Genomic DNA, 24,192 nt, shown 5'->3' with positions numbered 1-24,192 from the left:
AATCTCCTTTTTAACAAGCCGGGGCACCTGTTATGCCCCCCAACACAAAATGCAAACACCCTCTTTACATTCAAAATGCATTCTTTTTTACATTCTGACGTGTGTTGTGCTGTAGGGTTCCGGATACAGCACCTTGAAATTATATGGGAAACACTTTTTTTATATATAATTTATCTGTGTGTAAATGTGAATGGTGTTGATTTGATAAACTAGCTAATGATGTGAAAATCAATGTGGAGAGTAATTTGAAGAAGCTTGGGGGCATATTGAAGCAGAAACACAGCGTACAACAGAGGCAAGGCATGAATGAGAAGTCAAATTCACCTCTAAACAGTACCTGTGGGGGTGGTTGGTGGTAAGGTTAGTGCTAGGGTAAGGTTTAAGGATGCTGTGCTGAAATAATTTAACAAAGGATGCCAGAGGCAGACAGAACAAGTTGAAACATCTAGTCTGGTGATCTAGATATAGCTGATCACTTACGTACCGGTACTTAATAATAATTTATCAATCGTCCCGTTAGGGGGACTGAATAACAATTTCACAATCAATGATTTCTATTTTCAAGGTTAGGATTAAGTTAAAGGTTTGTAAAATGGACTGTCTAGATCCTGCTGGAAGCATGGGTTTTCCAGGAGCATTTGACTGTGTATTTGTACAGCATGTACAGATTAGCCATGTATTTATGAAAGGTCTTTCATTTGTCTCGCCCCCCAGTTATATTAACATTCATTTATTTCCCAACAATAAAATCTATATTGTCTGAATGAAAGTTTATTATCTGAATCTTGCTAAAAGACATCTTTGGTGTGAGCCTTTAATCCAGTGGTAAGAGTACTTTTTAATGTCAGCAGCTCTGTCAACAATGAGTAGATTATCGCACACACAATGGGGAAATGATGGATTATGAGAAATAATCCACGAAAGAAGATTGAGCTGTAAAACCCACAAGCCTTAGACCAATGTGCCATTTAGTCTTCCATGACTGTCGGGCTATACCTAGATTGCCAAAATGTCATTTTTTATTTTATTGTTTTTAAAGGCATTTTTATTCATAATACATTAGAATCACACCAGGTCTCCTATTTGTGCCATCAATGGATGCAATCATTTTCTAAACCCTACGGGATACAGGGTACACTAAACATTTTAAAGAGCACATTGTACTGATTTTTAATCAGGGTTATTAAAATGCAAATGATCAGGGGTTTAAATTGATTAATCTCACAAATGAGCTTTAATAGATTAAACTTGCTGGTAGGTGATTATTCAAAGCCTGCTTGAGTTCAATTAAATATAATAAAGTAAACAATGAGCACATTCAAATTGGTTGAAAAAATGGGATTGCATATTGTATCCTGGCTTAACGTTAATTGTAAAAATATTTATTTTGAGGTAAGCTGTAACTACAATTCGATTTCACATAAAACATGTAAGCTACCGGACTGAGCAATAGTTCACATGCCCAGATTTAGAATAAAAGAAACACTATATATAATAAATATAATTGATGTCCCTTTTACCTGCTTTACATGTTTTAATTTCTTTGCTTTCTTTATTCCAGCAGCATGCATTGCATATTTAATTCCACAATGCTGTAGTCGATTGGCTCCTGTTTTAGTCTGTGCAGTGCCCTTAGAATATGTAGGTTCTTTGGTTTTCCAGCAAGTAAATATGGTTTGTGTTTTATGGCATCTACCAGATTCACATTAACAGAGAGTAAAAACAATAACACAGGCGCTGACTGTGAGGCAAGCAGCCAGCCAATAATACCCACAGCTCTGCAGCTCACACATGTCGCATGCATTCCATAGAACTGGAAAAAACAAAACGTATGGTATCAGCAATAATTCCAGTTGGCATTCTCAAATTTTAACCTTCTAGTTATCAAAGGAAACCTCATCAATTAGGCATGGAAAAACCAACAGCTTGGTTGGGCTGGTTGGTATTGTTGCTTGATTTGGGGAGCGCCACACGGCACACTGAATTTGATGTACCCATACGCATGTGCTCAGTCACCGGAGCGAATATGGATTGTGATGGAGTGGTTAATGCAGTTAATGAAATTCACACATATATGCCTGTCATCTCATTTGATCAATTATAGAGATGTGATATGCGAGAGGGCTTTGGAGAATGGCAAAAAACAATATTAATGCAAAAGAGGGGAGCAAGCATGATTAAATCAATCATTCTGTGAAGGAAACAATGCTATTTTCAGAATCATCGAATATGTAATTTAGGGTATTATTTCATTTGATTAAGCCTGGATTACAGCAGAAGAATGCAAGCTATCTGATGAAATCTGCATTTTATACAGAGCATTTGAATGATCTGGTTTAATACAAATTCTTATACTGCATACTTACTTTATTTCCTTATTTAGAGTATCCATGGTGTAATTCTAAAGAATGCATCCTTCAGAAATGATGTAATTTACCTGCAGAAAGAACATTTGCAACAATGTTCCGGGGACCTGGGTAGCTTCCCCCTAACAAATTGATACATTAAGTAAAGCTTTGACTAGTTCAGCCAAGGTATGAGCAAGGATTATATTTTGCTTGTGGTTATTTCAGAGCCCTAATTAAGTCTTCCATCCTTGGGCTAACTGATCCATAGCAGCGGCACAAATCAATGGAAAAATATACCACCTATAATTTGAAATCAGGAGTGTTGTTTTCTGGTTGTCATTTAGGGAGATTTTAAAGTTGCCAAGCATAGGAGACTGATTTGAAATAACTGCTTATAGCAGGCGGAACGATAAATACATTAAAAAGTTGATGACTGTTTTTCTCAATTGTATCTAATTCTGTATTGTTTTAAACCCCCACTAACATTCCCCTACAGCAACACCTGCTGAAAGTGTAAATTCTGCCACAGCTGTTTTGACGCCTGCAGCTGAGTCTGGTAATGGCTTTTCCCCAGTCTATTAGCATGCTCTGCCATTGCCGTATACTGTATCTAAACTAATTACAGAGCAAAGAGCACAACCAATCTATTTGTGTCTTTCCAAAAAAAGAACAAGCTGTGAAGGTAACCACTAAAACAAACAGGACCATGGAAAATGTAGGTGCCAGGCTTACAATGCAAGCATGGGGCGACCACAGTTACATTATAGATTATAGAACCTTGTTAACCAGATCTATCTTGGAACTACTGTACACTTTGCTGTTACATGATCCAGCTGTCCAACAGTGTTAAAGTTTTTCATCTTCGTATACAAAAAGCATGCACGGGATGTCACTAAAACGTTGTTCTAGTCGGGATATGTATTCACCTAGTTCAAATCATTCATGACACCTCCAGTAAAGAAACAGTTTATTTCAATCTTGCTCACAGGATTCTAACATTCTGCCGAACTGATTGTATTTCAATTAATTGTTTTACGGTGAAGCAGGTGAATCATTGATTTTGCTTTAACTAAGCCAGACATGATAAACAACAGCATAAAGAGAGATGAAAGCATGTCAACACAGCACAGCACAAATAACTGAAATGCATTTAGAAATTAGGAGAAATTAGTTTACTGGTAATCGACTCAGTATACATAAATGCATACAGAATGCAATCCGTCAATGAGAAATATGAAACAGTCAGAAATGTAATGCCATGGCAGCCACTCGATGGATTTAAACTCTTAATCATATTGCCCTTATTTTGAGATTTTTGGTTTTCTGAAGATCATTTTTTTTTTGTTTTTCTAACAGCTAATTAAAACACATTAGAGATGCATTTAGGACATCCATCTAAAATCCTGTGTATGCTATGAAGCAATAAACAGTTCTGCCTACAGAACCATCCCCTTTCAAACCTCTGTGTCTTCCTTGTAATTAACGTTTAGGAGCATCCAAAACTGTTAGAATATGTGGTAGCATTTTACATGAAGGTTCTCAGTGTCAATGTAATGGAACTATAACTACAGTACATAGGAGGGTTCCCAAGCATTCATGCAGCACAGCTTACCAGGTCATTACGGGTTAAGGTTACAACGCAAAATACAGGACCTAGAAAAGCAAGCAACATAATACTGAACCCATCACGGCTCAAACAATGGTGACTGCTGTGTATATATGGCCAAGAGAACGGTATATGTTACTGTACTCTTTTAGAAAGTATACATGAAATATAATTATATAGGTTATGGCCTATATTCCACATGGAGGAATATTTAATGGAAGTTTTGAATGTTAGCTTTATACGTTCATACATAGCCTTTCACATTTTATCAATACTTCTCAAGTTTCGTCAATGCTTGTTTCCACTGAACCTTTTCCAGAGTTGAACAAAGTGCCATACAGAGTACTGTAAATGCATACTGTACAGATGCAGCGCCTATATGTAGGTGTGTGTTAATATAGATGTTTTTACCCAACATATGATCCCATAATCAAACATGACTTTACATTTTGCAATATCCAATATGGTGTGATAATAAATATTTCTTCATAAATCACTCCACATATTAATCACTGGGAAAGCTCCAATTACTGTCAAAGTGCACATCTTCAAAATGTAATTAGAAAATGCATTTCGGACTAGTGTTATTTGTCTAAATGGAAAACAGATAATAATTTAATTTGCATTCATTTATTAAACATGGATGTTTAATTATTAAACATTATTAATAATGGAAACGAGGACATTATTAAACATGGAAACGAGTGTTGGGTTTATGGAGAGTGCTTCCCTGATTGTCAATGTTCACATTCATGGGTAGAGTTTGAAAGTCCAGTCTTCTTTGTTTTGTTTTTAAGTTTGATTCTGTAAAGTTTAAGGCGCGTTCACCTTCTGCATGTATTCACCCTCTGAATAATAATACTGTGGTACTAAATAATGAATACAAGTCAAAGTAATTCCATGCTAATTGTGTAAAATAGGTATTTTACACAAAGAAAAAAAATCAAAGAAATATTTAAAAAACAGATCAAGCTTCATTTGCGGCCCAATAATTATATTAAGAAAAACAAGGTTCCATTATCTAATAAAACCATTTTTAATGCTCCCTAAATACTCTCTAAAAAACAGAACTGTGGATAAAGACAGTCGTGTAAGTGAGAGAGGCTCCTTTTGCCTTGATGTATCTGTATCTCGTTGACCTTATACCCAGAGTAATAAATGTTATGAGTTGCTATCAACGAGGCTGCTGCATTTTACATGTTCCCAGGCTACGTTTATATGCACACTGATCAGCCTCTCAGAAAATGTCATTTTAGCCTTTAATTAGCCTTTCTTGCTTAGGTCTGTCAGTAGCAAGCTGATAAAAATCACCTTGCAAATTAAAAGTCATTTTATATATATAAAAATATCCCCCCTAGCTGACACAATCCGGTTATTCTAGTGAAAAATTGCCCCTTAAAGGGATTTCTGAAGCCACAATGAAACTTTTTTTTTTTTTTACTGTAAAATTGGATTCTTATTCAAATCATTCTCCTTGCAAACGAAATTACTACTTGTGATTATCTTATAGAGAGCATGGCTCTCTTTTGAAGAAGATGGCCAGGCTTCACCTATAGAGTGCATTAAAAGAGAAAGTGTTGGAGACTGGGATAACTGCAACACTAAGAGATTTCCATAATGATAACTGTACCCTTGAATATAAGGTTTTGGAATTACATTTAACCTAGACCATGATTCTGTCAGGCACTTTCACACTGATCCACACCTGTTACTGACGTAGCATCTGTACATTTTAAAATGTAGTTAAACTTTTTCTATTACGTTTTCTTTCTGTGTGTTGCATAATATTGCTTTATAACTGTTGGCAGTAATTACATAATAGACAAACTTGTCTGCATCTAAAACCGATGGTGTGCCTATTAAAAGCAATATGTTTCACTGGAAATGAGGGACCTGTTAAAGTTATACTACTCCCAGATTCCAAAACTAACATCTGCCCAAATATGACATATCTAGATATTTCACCACTGAGAATGCTGATTGCATTACCACCTAATGCAATTCTGTCGAAGCCAGATGCCAGTAAGACTGTTTATGGTAGTTTGGGTATGCATTGTTTCAGTTGTGAATTGTTGTTTTGTTTTGAGGGGTTCAGGGTTAGGGTGAGGCATATCAAAGCTTGGTTATAACTGCACCCTGCCCTGGTGCAACTAAAAATACATATGTTTGATACTGCAAAAAGAAGTGTTTTTAGAAATCGTTTACTATCATATCATTATTGTTGTCATTACCATCATGGACTTTTCAAGCAGTTTGGAAATATAGGATTTACACAGCTATATGAGCATTGTAAGGATAAAAAAACAAACTCCTTTACAATACAGAGTATCTGAAGCATATGTCTACTTGGCTTGGAGTTGAAGCCTTTAATAATGCTGCCAACTTGCATGGATGCTACTTATCGTGATTCAGTATTGAACCATTCTGACTAATTGTTTTCAGATGGGATGAGAAAAGAAAGCTTTATCGTTTAATACTTTATAATAGATCCTTATCAGGAAATACCCCATTTAATAGACAGGGCTGAAATCACTTGTCAATAAGATAACGTTACAGACCATTAGACCCACAAGCATCTACAGAACTCCCTTGCAATCGGTGTGGTTCTTTCAACCAAAACGTTTGGAGAGATCTGCTCTAAACAATCTCAAATATCAATCATGTCACCCTGAAAATACTTTGCCTGGTCTATCCCAGATTGCTTTTCACTGGAACTGTACTGCATTTAGAGATGTTGGTAAGGGGATCAATAATTCACCCATATTGAGAAGAAAAAAAAAAGAAAAAGCTGTGGGATTATTAAAGAACGTTATTGAGATTTGCCTCTGTTTAGATCATGAAACTAGACCCCTAATATGTCAAATATAGCTGATGATTAAAAGGTTAAACACTCCAGCTGGTGGATTAAAGGCTGCTGTGTATGGTAAGCCAGTGTTTCCTGTAAGATGAAAGTGGAGATAATGACCTACTTGTTCATGCTGGATTTGCACACTATGTGTATCAAGTTATTTTTCTCTCTCGTTCTCTCAAACTATCTACAAAATGTTTTTTGTTTTTTTTTAATGCTCACATATCATTGCATTGGAATTCATTACTTCATGCATTTTGTGACCTTTTAGAGAAAGCCTGCTTTGCTGTGAATTGTGGGTGTATTAGGAAAGCAAATATTCTCAGCGCTTGTTATTTACTGAGTTTGGATTCAGAAATATACAGTCAATAGGTTAAATCCTTTTGTACAGAGACAGTGAAGAAGTGGGAGAGATGCAGTGCAGGTGTATTAAACAGAATGCAAGGTAACACTTTCAAATAATGCACACAGATTCATAATGAATTCTGGCTGAATGCCACAGCATTAACACCTGCATACCTTATGCACAATCTGCCCTATTCAAAACGCCAATATTGGTGGCAGGGGATCAGTAATATTTAAAACAACTATACACGTGGTATGTGAGGGTTTGACGGTTATTAACAATGCACAATCGTTTACTACTATAATAGTTTAATAACACTGGTATCAAGCTTCATCTCATGGTATGAAGTGTATTCACATGTTCTTACCATGTAAGCTTGTATAGCTATAGCCTGCTATTAATAACATGCTGCAGAACACAAAAGTGGCTGGTTAAGCAGGATACAGGAAAAAAATAATATTACATCGTCATTTTCAAAGTGGATTCACTACAGTAAGAGTAGACTAGTTACCAATACTTTCATTCACACACAAAAAAAAACCTTAATCTTAAACACTGCATCTGAGCCATTGATGCTGATATCTCATAAGCCTGTAACTGAATTATTGACACTGGCAGAAACTTAGAAAAGCAGCCTTCAAAAATCAAACACTGTCAGTTATTATTCCCTAATGTTTGTGACGTTACCCACAGTGTCATCCTGGTCCCCGATAGCTATATTATTCAAAAGATCAGATACCGCATTATCCTCACTGTGTCTTTTTTATGTGAATAAAATAGTTAATGTGAAATAATATTTTTGAGGAATACACTCTGAGTAATATCTCTGAGGAAAAGTGATTAAGAGTCTCTGTGCCAAGGAAATAAAAACATTCCTTATAAAGACAATGTGACCAAGGCCTGAAGAATGGTAACGTTGTGAAATACCCAGGTTATTATTATGATAATACAGAATAATTTATCAAAGTAATGTATTTATGAAATGAAAAACTATAAAGCATGCTTAACTTTAGCACCAGTGTGGTGATTATGAAAATAGCAGAAGCACTGACTAGAAAATGAAATAAAAGCAAATATAGTTTTTTTTTTTTTTTAAATGAATGGTTCAGACATGCACATTTTACAGATAAATACAACAAAAATACATGAAACTAGCAAAGTTAGTTAGTTTGTTGACAAAGTCAATAGGGGGTGTGTATGGGTGTGCCCACAGTAACCCTTGAACACCCCACAGTAAAATCTGCAGTGGCGTGCCTGTTGCCCCTAATCTAGTTATATATTACAGTAACAGACTTTGCAGAAAATATTCAACAAATCTGAAACCTGGAGTCGAAATTCTGAGTCATCGAAGTGTTCAAGTACAGCACTGCAGACAACAATGCCTAATTGGATTTAAAGGGTATAACCTGCTATTCCCTTGATTTATAGAAAGTACCCGCCATATACAAGCTTTCCTAGCAGGTGGCCCTTGAAGACATGCATCATCCTCTGTGGCTTCGGCTCTCCATAATGTAGGATCCACAGGTCAGCTGTAACTAAATTTTCTTCATTTCGTACCCAACACATTTATATGCTAATTTTATTTTGAATGTGTCAGGCCTCGCCTCTGAATTGCTGGCTGCATTCTGAATGATCTCTACAGAATTGTGGCATAATTATATAAGTTAATTTGGGTGCATTAATTCCATGGCAGGTCCCGGAGCGAAGCAGGTTGTGGATCCTGTAACGACTTTCATATCCAGGTGGTTCCAATTAACGCTACAGAGGTCGAGATGGTGCCAGCTGTCTCGTACTGGGACTGTGGCTCAAACCAGTATCCCAGTCCTTCTTCAAACAATACTGAATACAGGGATGACACCAGCAGCCCCAAGCCTGCAGTTAAATAAGCCATAGCCATTCCTCTTTTTTTATTATTTTCATTTTTAATTGAATGATAATCCTCCCAATTAGTGTTTTAGTCTGACATGCTGGACAATTACAGGTCTGAATAAATCAAAAGCACTTCTGAATTACTGACATTAAAACAAACAGCTCCATCTATATGCCATCTATTATTTGAAATATTAATAACAGGGTAATCTTGATGAGTTCTGCCGTTCTGCTGTTTCTTCTTTAAAACAATTGCTGGTGTCCTTTTTTATATATAGATGTATAACTAATGCCTCAAATAAAAAAGGGTAGCATGTCTTTAATTACATTGTAATTGCACCACAATAACACAGAAATTACACACCTAGCTGTGTAGTTACAATGCAACCACATGCTTATTTACAAAAAAAAAAATATTGGCAGTTGTTAGCGTCTTTTGTATTTACTGAACACTGTATATGGTTGCCTATTTACAGTATAATTATTATTTAATCTGGCATGTAATTATAGTGTAATTACAGGGTAGTATGAGATACCTAATATAAAGAGTTACTGGCATTTAGTGGTCCTGAACTGATAAGTGATAACGCTGATGAGAAGGATTCATTTCTGAGTGTAATGGGTTTCTCTTAACAGTGCCATTCAAGAGACATTCTGACAGACCCTGAGTTCAGTCAACCGTGATGCAAAATAAAAGGCATGTGCACAGTTTCAGAATCTGTGACTAAAAATCTTTGCAGTGACAATGTCAGGCTCTTCATGTAATGTGTTTCACAACAGTGTGGGTAACAGAATAATCCCATTGCTTAACCCAAGTGAAGAGAAGCTGACAACCTCAATCAACGAGTCACACAAATCACAAACAGGCTATAAACTCCAAATGCAGAACATACTTTGAACTTTTTGAGGCTTGCGATTTCTTTTTACAAGCAGGGCTTTGGAGAATGTGGATTTTGTGCTATCTACAAGTAACACAACACTGATGTTTTTAACTAAATTTAGTTCTGAAAATGAATTCTAATCGCTTAAAAATGGAGGACAAAATAACTAATAGCAACTAACGGTAAAAACACATTGGTGAGGCCTGACGTGCCTACCACATGTAGTGTTTACTTTTTGATCTGTTCTCAGATCATCGGAGGTGGTTAATTAGCACTAATCTGTCTCAGTCTTTACCAGCTGTCATACTGTACAGTATGAATACTGCAGGGATGCATCCTGTTTTCCCCAATAAAGGGAGGAAAAAAGTCATAAATCAATAAAATTCATTTTCTTTGATCACACCCATTATATTCTATGTCATGCCCAGAAATATAAAAAGGAAGGAATCGCCATAAAATAGGAATGGAACTTCACAAGAGGTCATTATGGAGCATTGGAAGATCAAAGAAATTGCACCGCACTTCTGTATACCATGGTAAAAAACACAGCAGGGTTAAGCAAAGCATTCATGCATTTAATTTGAAGCAACTGGTTAAAATAAAGTATGGAAAATACATGTATTGAAAAAGCATGATAAACTACAATTGTTTAGTCACACGTTTCATCACTGGGCAGTAATTAATGAAAATCATTCATTTTCATCATCGAGTAAAAGTACAAAAAAGTGTTTAATAACCTTGGCTGTGTGCTGTATAAGCACTGCTTAGTAGTTGGAGCTTCACTAAGCTCTGCTGAGGCATACAGTACAGAGCTGTGTTGCTGGTTATTACCACAAGAATTCCTAGATAAATATGAAGCATAAACCAGCAATGAATCCAGCCATTAGGATTCCTCAAAGCTCTACAAAGCAACATCCAAACACATCTCTTGACTTGATTCTGCAGCTGAAAGTGAGACGTTCACCCCAAAATAACCATAGCAACAGCTAAATAGAGTATTTAAAAAATAAGATGATGCTCAAACATGTATTTTATTAAGAAAACATTGCTATTCCACTTTTATACCTCAACAAAATAATGTTTTTACTGAGTAATTTACCTCAACCGGTAATCTGGTTAATCTCAGTGGGTTCATGTTAATGCCTGAATGCTCAGTTCACAGGTTTTACTGCCATTGTGAATGCCCTTTTAAAGAGCGAGCATTAGTGGCGAAAATTTCTAATTTGAATAAGCTCAAGATGTGCTGCATTTTCTGAACACCACCCCTACTGTGATCTAGAGGCTCTCGTTTATTCAGTCTGTTCACTGGTTGACTTTATAGAGACGTTCTTCTTAGTCTACTGTTAGGAAGTACTTTCTGAGTGCAAATTACAGCCATCTTGAGTATTGATATGACAGGCCTTCTCAGGGGTTTGATCAAATGAGTTCTCAACAATATAATGTGCAGCGTCCAAACTTCACCTCCCACTGACCTCAAATCTATTCTTCTTCTTCTCAATGCGCAAAACTATCCTTCCACTAGCAGCCTGTTTTAAGCAGATGTTTTGTTTTTTGGCTATTTTTAATAGCCATATGAACCGCAGTGTAGTGCTCTCCTGTTACTCCGGGGTTTATTCCCCCCAGGGATTTGGATAAGCATGCAGGCATCTCTAACATCCTCCGCCCCGGGAAATTGTACAAATGCGTTTTTATCTGCGACTCTGCAGCTATCCCACAATATTCTGAAATCTCTAAGATGCATTACTGAATATAAACATGCGGTTATACAGGTCTTAGATCAGATATTACCCTTATAAAAGCTCACTACAGTAATGGTGCTGTTTTCCCATGTTTCCCATGGTTATACTGTGCATGTTTTTTGTATATGCTTTACCGTACCTCTTCCTGCTACACAATGCTTTCCCAAGCTTTCACTGTGATTCATTACACTTTATCATGGTAAACCATTATTATTACTATTAGGCATAGTTGTAGTTAGTTACTCGTGGCTGTGCTGGGGCTGCCCAGGCTAAGGTTTCAAGATCTCAATCCATTTATACAACAGTTTTGTGAGCGTTCACAATGGTAGAGGGGGAAAGGTTATTTGCATCTGTTTCAGCTGTGACTTGAATGTGTTGACATCATTAAGGTATCTCTTGAAGCACAGCACCCTGCAGTTCCTAAGTATCCTAAGCAAATTCATTATTTGCTAAACCTTGTGATATACATATAAACAAAAAATAAAACAGCCTTAAATTCTCCTATGCTTTAATTGCTTTAATAGTGTTTAAATCTAGCATGTTTTTTTGTCACCTAATGATGTTACAATGTATGGTAAGACTCTAACTGTAAATTACATTTGACAGCACCTAGCCATTTTAAATACATAAATCATTTTAAGTGAAACTGTATTTGAATTTTATGTGTGTGTGTGTGTGTGTGCATATATATATATATATATATATATATATATATATATATATATATATATATATATATATATATATATATAGTATGTTGCCATGAACATAAAAAGGTATAATTTGTTCAATTTGCCATCATACATTACGATGAAATATAAAGAAGCAATTTTGGATTATTATTGAACATTATTGTACTTTTTTAGTACTTTAAAACATCAATGAAAAAAACTAAATGACATTTCCTTATTTCAGCAAATGTTGAGTGGGCTAAAGTATTGCATTTTATATATAGCATTATACAGTATCAAAGGTAAAAAAACAAACAAAAAAAACAGCAGATGTACAAATAACCAAGGAAACACAGGAACGATTAAGGTAAGGGTTAAACAAAACAACTAATCTGTACAGCAAGCTTGTTGGGTCAAATAGCTCCCCCTGTCCAAAAAATGCCTTGTGTGCAACAGCAACAACAACAAGAACTACAGTGGCATCCTGCCCTACAATGTATGCACAGTGAAGAATGCTTTAGCCAGGCCATTCTTCATGCACAGTGCTGACCGTCACTTATTCTCAGTTTTGTATTCGTCAAGCTTCAGAAGGTTAGCCAGCACTCAGCGGGTTTGAAGTACACATCTGGCCAGGTTTGTAAAATGGTTATCGCAGTATTGACAGAATGTCATTTATAAATTACATAGAAATGGATTTCTTAACAGCTGCCTTAAGATCTAAAGCCACTGATGTAGAAAGAGTCCAGCTTTCTCAATCTTTAATGGGTCAGCCATGGCTAGTGATGAAGAAAAGGCTTCACTTCGGCAGGAACGTCTGCTACTTCTGTTCCAAGAGGGGATAAGCCTAGAATTACACTGCAGGGTTTCAGGAATCAATCTTTTTGTTAGAAAGGGTTGCTGAGGGTCTTCCGAGGGTACAGAGTGCCGGAGACCCTTATTAAGATGATCGCTAGCCCAGCTATCTCCCTCTGTTTCCATAGCATGTGGGAGAGCACAATCACCTGGGAGGAAGAGACACTGACGAATGTCTATATGATGTCTAGATGAACTGGCGAAGCAGCTCTGGCACTTGGCTGGCAAAGATTCACAGCAGCTGTTTTGGGTGGCTCAATAAGTACTGTAGTGAATCTCGTACGCATATAGTATCTAACAATTAACACAACACACCTTCTGAGAGAGATCCCTTCAAGGGATGGACAAACATAAACGTTACCCTGAATGCATTTTTGTAGTAAACTTTTGACAGTACTGTTTATCAGATAAGATGTCATTTATTTATTAAATGTTGTTGTTTTTTTTTAATATAGATTTAGACTTGTTTAATAATAATAACATGCACAGATAGGATATATGGATAATAAATGACAATGGATGGGGACAAACAGAAACATCTTAGAAAAACAGGCATGAGATTGTTCTGTGTGTCTGAAGAAAATGACTAGAATCTAAATATAAACCTAACCCTGGCTCTTTGCTGATACAACTGTATTGTTACATATATCATGCAAAAAGAGGTCCACATTAAGTACATTGTAACTATGCATAATAACATTGTAATTATGTGTAAGCACACATGTACTTACTAAGAAACTACTATTTAAATACAGAGTAATTAAAGACACTTAATGTAACGCGTTACCAGAAAGTTGAGTAACACTTGAATCTGTTTTACTGCAGTGTAATTACATTGTCATTGCACAGATGATTACATAGTAATTTAACCGATAATAACTGAAAAAACACCCCGGAGACCTATTTTAGAAGATTCATTTTTTAATTTTTTTTAAACCGATAAACAAAATATTATTTATTATTACTATTATGATTACAATTATTATTATAGCTACATAAATATCACATCTTAATCAGAGCACCATGATGAATGTTTAATTGTAGACAAAAATGTAAATAAATTCTTGTATGCTGAGATTAGTTACTACAGTACGCTATAGGCATACGATGGGGTGGTCAGAAAAAAAAAACCTGAAGTGTGTCTGTGGTGTGATAGAGACACGGGCGGTAATGAGCATACAGTGAAATCTGTTACTTCTCACAGTTCTCGGATTCCAAATGCATGCAGAGTTCTAACATTGCCGGAATCCTAACGTGACATCCTCCCTGCAACACAGTAACCTAACGTTTGGATATGGATCAGTGAAAAGTACATTCAATGTATTATATAGACTGAAAATGATACAATAGATAACCATCCTTGAAGTCATGAAAACATATTTGGCTAATGAGACTGGATCAAACTTCATGGAAGCTTCATGCAAGATGTTTTTTTTTTTTTTTTTTTCACCAGTATTTTTGATGTTGAATATTTTCCGCTGCGATCCTCCTCAAATGAAGCAGTGAGCAATTATAGGTTATTGGACTGACAGCCTTGACAAAATCTATGTATATATTCTGTGAGCTGACCTTTGCAGTTCCAGGACTGTGCAGCTCAGTGAATCTAATAACATGTTATATATGATATATTCAAATATCTGCCTTATTATCAGGAACATCTGTCAGAGAGTAAAAAAAAGGAAGAAGATTGTGAATATTGCACCAATGTGACTTCCAATAACTATGTATATTTATGTATATTGTATTGGCTTTAAATTACAATATTTAAATCAGCACCGCATGGATTGTCTGTGCTGGTTTTGTAGGAACAATACATGCATCCCTGTATAAATAGGAAGAAATGCATACACAATGTGTGACTGGCACATCAAAAGAAATGCTTCTTTTTGTTCTACATTCAGTCAAAGCAGTTTTGGATCAATTGCCCGCGCAGTGAGGTGCAACAGCAGTGTCCAGTCAGGGAGGTCAATGGAAGTAGGTAATGATCTCTTAAAAAATATTCAGGCTCTGCATCTTTAAGGGGACCGGCAGAGGAAAATGCCTTGGTGGTTGTTGTTGTTGTTGTTGTTGTTGTTGTTTAATGAGTTTATGCAGCAGTATCAGAACCTTATAGAAATTAAATATACGCTCTGAATGTATTTCAACACTGGTAATAAATATCAAACTCGCTAGTGTACTCCAGAGTGGTTTGCTGTTCCTCAGTGTGTGTGGTTTGTGTAAGGGAATGTGAGGATCACTCTAATTGCAGAGCAGGCATTAACCGGAATGGAGCTCTGAACAGTGGTCCTAATACAGTCCCTGGGCTGTGTGGAGCTGCTCCCACGTTATATGGTGGTCCTAATAGCTGCAACTGTAATTTCTGCCCCTTCCGCCACTTTGATTTTGTATAGAGATTTCCCATTGAAAAATTTGAAAGCCCACAGTATTCAGGAATGGATGTTCAGTTTAGGCCACCAGAAACACATTTGGTCTCTCTAGCAGAGTCCCTGAGCCCATTTTTAAATTGTGCTTGAACAATAAAATAAAACTGACGTGACGGGTACTGTACCTGCTTTCACCGAAGATCCGTTCAAAGCACTCATTTCAGATAAACAAACATGATGGACTCAAGCTAATTTGATTTGGTTTGCTTCTGCTCATTTGGATCAGCAGACTTCATCTCTTCTCATCTGAATTAGCACTGTGGCGTTCTGCAAAATCACTGAAATTACATCTAAATTATTGAATACCCCATGTGTTTCTAATTGCTCACCTACAAGCTTGCCAGATTTCCCACAGCTTTTTTTTTTTTAACTGCACCATAATGGCGCAGACTAGAGTCATTGCCCGATTGAAAAAATAAAGACTGTGATGGATTTGTCATGTTTAATTAAAAGCTGTGCTGTAAAACTAATGGGAACCAAAGCCTTAAAAAGTCAAAAATGATTTAAAGAACTGATGCATATTCCTACAATACTCAACTAATTTCCCATTGTAATATACTGTACAATAAAACAGTAGAATTCCCCACTATTATATTTTGATATACCATACTGTTTACTTGTGGCAAGCAATGCTTTCCCTAATGCACCAGCAATCCAGGCCAGCTTGCTTCTTTTAAAACCGCCTGCAGCCTTGAAGATAAATATTAATTAAGAAACACCATGCTTACGGGATGACTTTCCCTGATCTTCCAAGTGCTGCCTTCTGTTATGTAACCTGGAACAGACTATCTCTTATAGCATGCTTGAAGCTGCAGCTTTATTAACTGGTCAAATGAAAAAATAAAATGTCTTTTTTTTTTCTTCTACAGTGGAGTCATACTTGCATGAATATTTAATTTGTCAAAGTCCATGAGTCCCTGAGCACAAATAAACCTGCTTCCACATGCTTACAAGATACAAAGACAAATGTTGAACATGATGTTCCATTTGGGCAGTTTAAGCACAGAGACTTATTTAATTAAGAGAACCGTGTATGTGATTATAAAATAAAGTTAATTTTTTAGAAGTCTGAGCATTTGTAATGCATTTCAGCAAAAGGGAATTATAATGTATTTCTATTCTGTGACTGCCCTCTTTATATTGCGTCTCCAGAATCCCAATGGCACTTCATACAATGAGATATCTCATCATATATGCAATTCAGTCTCGGTTAGCACTTTACAAAAAGGGTCTCTAACTACATTGTAATTAAGCATGGTAATTACAGTACAGTCTAAATACACCGAGTAATTAAAAAAGAAAGACACTAGCAACTGAAAACATTCTTCATTTTGTAATTATGCATGTTGCATTGGTCCTACACAACTATATATGTAATTACTGTGTTATTACCGTGTAATTAGAAACCATGTAAAAATGTTAACCCTTGATGTTTTATAAAAGCCCCCGTTGAATAAACAAAAAACATTATTAGAACTGTAGCTGCAACAAACTTGTTATCTACAGTAATGATACTACACCCTGCTTTCCAGTTACAAATGATGCTTCAAAACACCAGTATGGGCTACAAGAGTTGGACTGGCCCACACAGTTGGACACTGGGCTTAGCTTTGCACTGAATTGCACTGAGCATTGGTAGTGCAGTTTTTTTGTTTGTTTTTTTAGAATGCCCAACGCCTTTTTTCTGCTCCATTTCTACCATACCTCCTTTCAGAGTCTGTCACACTCACTGATCCCCTGGGATGGTTAAACGGTACATCATTCTGTAATCATATACCTCAAAAAACAGAGGGACGATCAATAAGAGATGCTTTCCTTCTATTAGATACAACGTGTTTTCCAAAGGCATGTGTACTCCTACAACTAGCAGCAGTGTGGAGTAGTGGTTAGGGCTCTGGACTCCTAACCAGAGTGTCATGGGTTCAATCCCCGGCGAGGGACACTGCTGTTGTACCCTTGAGCAAGGTACTTTACCTAGATTGCTCCAGTAAAAACCCAACTGTTTAAATGGGTAATTGTATGTAAAAATAATGTGATATCTGTATAATGTGATATCTTGTAACAATTGTAAGTCGCCCTGGATAAGGGCGTCTGCTAAGAAATAAATAATAATAATAACTAGGGAGAGAAAGAAAATCATGCAGGTTCATTTTCAATAACACTTGTGTTACATTATTATCTCATGGCTTGTATTTTTTTTCCTGTATGCTAAATGTTAGCAGCAGGGACTGAAATGATATGAATAGATTTGCAGCATGCCTTTCAATCCCAGCATATTCTAGATGTATCCAGCTTCTGAACCGAGCACTCAAAACAGAGAAAGGAATAACTCTTTGGAAACTGCTAATGATGTTTAATTTAGAGAGCCATGTTCTTGTATTTGTTACTTGCTATGGCAACAGTTCAGAATGATAAATTAACTACAGCAACCTGTTTGGTTCAACCTACAAATAAATACATTTGACATTTTTAAAAATTACATTTTAGAAATCATGTGTGAGCACATGTGTAAGAGAACCCAGCTTACAGCAGCTTTTGAACACTGCAAGGGAGCTAAAAGAGGGGCTTTGTCATGTAGAGCTTAAATCCACTTCAAGGGTTACTGAAGAGAGAAGATAAATTAAGGGGGTCAGATAAAAGCAAATAAAACACCCCCTTCCACTTAAAACATCATTCAAAATCAAAGACACGCACTCAGCATCATTAGGGCTGTGCACATGGGCAGCATCCAGTACAGCACAATATTGTCCAATCAGACTTCAGATATTCACAGCTGTGTTTATACTCCTTTGCTCATCTTTCTTTATTATTATTAACGTTCCTTTATAGAATACTTTTTGGTATCTGCTAGGTAGCCGACTGCAGCAACAGCCAAGTGTGCTAAGTCAAAGGTAATTAATGCTATTATACACCACAATTTTGTATTTTTTTTTTGTGTATGACACCAATTTTAAAATGTTTACGGTGCTTTTTTTCATATCGCAGTTAAAAGAGTTACAAGTTACGTTAGCTGTAGAGAGCATCTACCGTACGTACCTGATTGGATGAAATGAACTGTTAGGGTTAATATGTCTGATTATACCTACTGTTAGAACCCTTACATTCTACACAATAGTAGTGCTTGATACTGGATGGCTCCATTCAATCTTTCTAAGCATGTACCAGCATACAAGTCATGCACTGCTGTTGCTCAGTTCCCAGTGGTTAAAATGTCCTCTGTTCTTAATTAAAAAGGAATTTAATCAGCTCATGTGCTAGACAGACTAGAATCCAAACTGTGAGTAGAAGAAAAAGGAATCAGAGTCTCCCTGGCAACAAGACATGCAGTTGCTGTACAAATAGAAATAAAGAAAATAATTACAGGCACATAATGGGCCATGCAGCTGGTGCTAACTGAAGCTTTAAGTAGTTCATCTGCATAAAACCAAGATGACTTCTTCACCTAGCAGACAAAGATGATGTTTGGTTTAACATCTGAAAAAGACAGTACAGCTGGAGACAAAGCCATGTCTTTAGTATAACTTTGAGTGAATAAGTGGTTCAAGAGTAAGTAGTGGAGTGCCAAAAAGTATAACGGTCCACACGCTTCATTGTTAACATCCTGACAATGTTTTACACATAACTTTAAAGTCTGTTTCAAAGCTCTTTTAAAAAATGTCTGCTCTAATGCACTGGGGTTTGAGATCTGTCCTCTAAATCACTGCAGGATAAGCGATAAAAAATAAATAAATAAATAAACATAGCAGCAAGTGCTCTGGCTGTTCTGTTTCGTACCACATTGTGTTTTTCAGAACCCTGCTACTTACTCTTTAAATGATTTGATTTGGCTTTGCTTTGAACATTTTCAGACAATGTAGTTCTACAAGACCACCAAGAGGAAACCATCTGTATCAGCTTTCTGTCCAACTCCCTAGCCTTTCCGTCGGTCTTTGAATTTATCTGCAATACACTGCCACGCAGCAGGGGTGAGACACAGTAAGATTTGGAAATGGATTATTATAACCTCATAGGCTTAATGTCTAAAAATGTACAAAGCCTGTTTTGATCTCTGATGAGCATTCAATAGCACTGCAGCAAAAAGAACACTTCAAGACGTCGACTGTCCATTACTCAAAGTGAATTCCGCTGCTCAGTGATTTGTTTGTGGAGATTTGCCGTCTAGGGGTAAAGGCACGATATTGAAAAAAAGTTTAAATCTTCAGTCGCCGGCCTTTTATCTTCTGCACTTCTAAATGACTAAAATCTTCATATTAAAAAAAAATCTGTCTTTAGGATTTTCGCTTTTATGATAAAATTAACATCCTGCTAATGTAATGGTTGGCACAGCCTTTCACAGCTTTGTCTTTGTAAGTTTTGCCTTTAAAAAAATCAAAAAAGAATATAGCTTCCTCGCGCTTACTCCTCTTCTTCCCTCGTTAATGGTTGAGAAAGAATGCAGCTGATTAGAAATTGATTACAGCCTGACTCCTTACAAACACACAGAAAGAGCTCCTTCTTCTAATTCATTGGGTACCAGGAGATGTAAATGCCAAGCTCTGGCTGTATTTGAATGAAGGCGGCTGGAAAGGGCTTACTGTAGCAGATAAACTGCACCAGAGATAAGTATAATAGACTCTCTTTCCCCCATGTTAATAAAGAAACTGAAGATGTGTACAGCAGGACAATTGACTGTCCAGACCTTTTTGTAGATGGTAAATGAGAACTGTGTTACAGTTGAAGTGACTCTAATAACGTGTTTGTTTATTCAATGCCAAATGATCAAAATACTGGTTTAAACATTAAAAAGCAATTCATATTAATTGTTGCTTTTTACTTACATTTTCACTTGGGCAACAGTGGACAAATAAAGCTGTCCATGGCTAACTAACAGCTCTTAACGTATAGCGTATTATGCACTGTAGCAACCCATGGTACCTTAGCAATGCAATTACACACCAGGCTCTATTATCCATATTAACGGACTGTTTTATATTCTTCATGCATTCTACAGAAAAAAGACTTTGAAGGGATAGATGGAAGTTGGCTGAAAGGATGCAAGAAAAGGATTCACATAACAAAGACAACAAATTCATTTACTTGCGTAGATATCTAGCGTGTAATTACACTTTCAGCTTAGCTCACTTGGACCCTTAATGTCCTCCTCTCTGATTTGAGCAGTGATAAAATTAAGAAATGCAAACTGTGAGAACAGTCCTCGCCTACTGGCAAAAGACATTACATGGTCAATTTCATTATCCGACTCAATTACCCAGTTTATGTATTATTTAAAAAACAAAGGATATTGTCGAAGTGATCGTAGCCTTGGCACATGCCCAAACACTACTCATTAGTTGAGGTGATGCCGATCTGAATCATGTATACTTGCGGTTAACACAACCTTCAGCGTTATCTTAGTCCTTCCCTCAGTAATTGAGATGCCGTTCTCCCACGCACACAGCATGCTATACAGTATGTAATGTGGGCATTTCCCATGTCAACAACTCATTCCTGTCTCTATTACAATCATGCATGCCTTAGCATTTAAAGCAGTCGGGAATTTGCAAAACAATTGAATTGGAAATTGCACTACAATGCATGGTAATCATATACAAGTGAATAGTGGCAGAAGTGTGGTAGATGCAAAATCCTTCTCCTCCAAAAAAATTAAAATCTGCAGGGCATTCATAACCCTGTACTAACAAAGTAATAACTTGGTTGCTACTGATGGTTCCTGTTCTTACACTAACTACTATGCAATCATATCATCTGGTTAACAACATCTTGTTACCTGGTGTAACTGCATTGTTACCTCATGACACAGGTAAATTACCATGTAATTACACACTCATCCCACAAGTAGACACCAGCAGGAGTCACCATGGTATTACCTTGTTAGTGCATTAGTGCTGCCGATTTTCAGTTTTTTGGACTGCGGACAGCTGAAGGGCTTTTGTCCGAAACTCCTGAAATATATATTGTGAAAGAATCGCCCTCACCACGGTTCGTTGCCCCTTTAATAACACTGACCCAACACACGCAAATGGATTTTTGAAAGCGCGGTTGCGCTATTTTTAATGAAAACACAAAAACAAAAATAAACAAAACAAACACCTGGCTCTCTTTGAGCACTAACTAAAACAAAACAGGAACCTAAACTAAAAGACAGGACAGCTAAGCTGTTTACCTGTAACAAAAAATAAACAGAACAACACACACAAAAAAGGCTTCACACTACCTTTTCTTTTAATTACGGCTGTACCCACACACCAGCACAGTCGGGCTTCTACCCAGAGCAGACTGACTGCTCTCCTTTTAAACCCTGCACCTGGCTCCAATTTTCAATAGTAGCCAGGTGCAGGTAATGATCAATCAATAAAACAATTAAACAAAAAACAATTAAACAATTAACAAAACAAAAGTGTGCCTTCCGCACATGTTTTTTCTGCAGAGAGGTTTTAACCCCCTCCCTGCCATCTCACAATATATATATATATATATATATATATATATATATATATATATATATATATATATATATATATATATATATATATATATTGTGTGTACATCTAAAAAAACTATATATATATTATACACATGGTTTGTTTGACTACCATCTGTTTCTATTTATGTTATCTTTGCCAAGTGTAGTTTTGAACCTATACCAGTCATCAAGTGTAGAGGTGGCTGCAGGGTGTAATATAATCTGATACACTGTTCAATAATATTAGTTCAGTCCTCAACATAAACATGGATTCTCCATGAGCTGTCTGGATAGCTTTTGGATTAATTGCTTCCAGTTTGAATATCTACAGCCCGGCCATATGATGATGATACTGAACACCTTGTCGGGTTATGAAGGTGAAGAGTCTTTATTGTCTATTGAGACAACGTATTCATAATGCACAGATAACCAGAGTACGTACAACACATACAGAGGGCCCTTATAATCACGCAATAAGGGCACAGTACCTAGAAGGTTATCATGTTTGTATAAAACTGAGAGTTCATCAGATTTTAGCCGATCTGAAACTAATAGTGTATGATAGATCAAGGCAGACATGGTGTTTACTGTGTTGAGTGTGACAGACAGAAGGACATACTGACAGATGGACAGGCATGGGGGTAAACGGTATGAGACTATTCCAGTCGTGAAAGGGGACATAGTGTTTTACAGAAACAACAGCACTGTGATTTCTTGTACCGAAACTGTCCTTCAATTCTGTTTTCAGGTCTAGTGCTGTGTCCCTCTGCACTTGAATAACAAGAGATACTTGCAAAAAAAGAAAGAGTTACATTATATATATATATTACTGTGAGAGACATATCAGTTTGCATCTGATGTTTAGGGAACATTATATCCATGCTCTGCATTAAGATACATTATGAACAGCTGTTGAATAAAACAGACAGGTGGATTCAAAACACATTAATTACCTTCTTTGTATTTATAGATTCTGAGAGACAAGACATTGCAGGCAGTGCTGCCGTTTAGCTCTGTGCACATCACAGCACCTACTCCCCCTGGTGGTGAAGAGCTCCACTGCAGGTTGTGCACAGCTACTGGAATGAAATGCAGTCTCATTGTTACAGCATTGATCAGAACTAGCTGTGTATTTTACTGCACTAGGTCCAGTCTATTAGTGAGATTTAGTGCAGATGCTGACTGTTAATTACTGGGTGTTATTCAGCAGGGTGAGGATTTACGGCCCACATTGTCTGCCTGTGTCACTGCCGCTACAGACAATTCCCCCCACAATCAATACTTACAAATAACATTGTGTTTTTTTTGGTGCTTGGTAATGAAATACATATTGCTAAAAAAATATATATATAGCATAATTCGATCAGTTGTTTTATTAACACTTGAAATGCAAATCCAATTCAAAAGCCCTTGCAATCCCGTTTTCATTCTGCTGGTGTCCATAATTAAGATGATCAGATTTTTAAGTCCTTAAACTGGGACAGTATGGAGATATCGTGAATAACTTCCAACTTCCAAGCTACAGGGAAGCTCTGGGTTTTATTTTCACTCTGGCAATGTTTGATCTACCTTGTTTTAGTAATTTGCTTTCTACACAACAAGTATAGTTATTACATTACACAGTAGCAATTCAATAATATCACATACCAAGACTCTATTTTATTGCTGATTACTAGGTAAAAACAGGCAACACATGTCCTACCCACAGCCTCTCTGCATTCATTAATGTGTACCCATATGTGTTGGAGGGTATCAAAGGGATTATATATTGGACTTTAACATTCTTGTTTCCTTGTGAGATGCATGTTAATTTCCAATAGCAATAAGTTACCGGTCTTTTGTGCACACCTGCTTATAAGAATCAAATCCCTTGTGGATTCATTTTGATGATTTAAGGACATTTTATAATTTTATATGAGATACAAATAAGATGCAGAAATATTGTGTTGCACATTCTCATATTTAAATGTTGGTTACATTTGCAGAACAAACAGGAAAGGTTTTGTGCATATATTAACATGATTATTAGTGTCTTAAACTAGTTCATTTTATTAAAGTATCCTTGTTTCTGTCTTACACGAGATAAAAGAAATGGTCTGAAAGGATATACAGTATTTCTACATGCATATTTACTATTCATTTTACA

The sequence above is a fragment of the Acipenser ruthenus genome, chromosome 26, assembly GCF_902713425.1.
Source record: "Acipenser ruthenus chromosome 26, fAciRut3.2 maternal haplotype, whole genome shotgun sequence".
NCBI classification, from domain to species: Eukaryota; Metazoa; Chordata; class Actinopteri; order Acipenseriformes; family Acipenseridae; genus Acipenser; species Acipenser ruthenus.
The sequence above is the reverse complement of the archived record's forward strand: the minus strand, read 5'-3'. Positions refer to the sequence as shown.